Source organism: Labrus mixtus, unplaced genomic scaffold (genome assembly GCF_963584025.1).
Source record: "Labrus mixtus unplaced genomic scaffold, fLabMix1.1 SCAFFOLD_71, whole genome shotgun sequence".
Lineage (NCBI taxonomy): Eukaryota > Metazoa > Chordata > Actinopteri > Labriformes > Labridae > Labrus > Labrus mixtus.
The window spans coordinates 189,071-190,000 of NW_026870355.1; positions in this window are offsets into that span (position 1 = coordinate 189,071).

Here is a 930-nt window from a genome sequence, read left to right on the forward strand (position 1 = left end):
TGTGTGTGTGTGTGTGTGTGTGTGTGTGTGTGTGTACTCTGTGTGTGTACTGTGTGTGTGTGTGTACTGTGTGTGTGTGTACTGTGTGTGTGTGTGTACTGTGTGTGTGTGTACTGTGTGTATGTGAAACAGACGAGTGTTTGGCTCCGCCTCCTTCCTTTCTATTAACAGTTTCATAATCAAGTTTGTCGAGCAGAGGGCGGTCTCACTCCATACCGCAGAATCCCCTCAGCTCTCTGTGTGTGTGTGTGTACTGTGTTTGTGTGTGTGTACTGTGTGTGTGTGTGTGTGTGTGTACACTGTGTGTGTGTGTACTGTGTGTGTACTGTGTGTGTGTGTGTGTGTACTGTGTGTGTGTACTGTGTGTGTGTGTACTGTGTGTGTGTGTGTGTGTACTGTGTGTGTACTGTGTGTGTGTGTGTGAAACAGATGAGTGTTTGGCTCTGCCTCCTTCCTTTCTATTAACAGTTTCATAATCAAGTTTGTCCAGCAGAGGGCGCTCTCACTCCATACTGCAGAATCCCCTCAGCTCTGTGTGTGTGTGTTTGTGTCCTGTGTGTGTTTTTGTGTTCTGTGTGTGTGTGTGTGTGTGTGTGTGTGTGTGTGTGTACTGTGTGTGTGTGAAACAGACGAGTGTTTGGCTCCGCCTCCTTCCTTTCTATTAACAGTTTCATAATCAAGTTTGTCCAGCAGAGGGCGCTCTCACTCCATACTGCAGAATCCCCTCAGCTCTGTGTGTGTGTGTGTGTGTGTGTGTGTGTGTGTACTGTGTGTGTGTGAACTGTGTGTGTGTGAAACAGATGAGTGTTTGGCTCCGCCTCCTTCCTTTCTATTAACAGTTTCATAATCAAGTTTGTCCAGCAGAGGGCGCTCTCACTCCATACTGCAGAATCCCCTCAGCTCTGTGTGTGTGTGTGTGTGTGTGTGTGT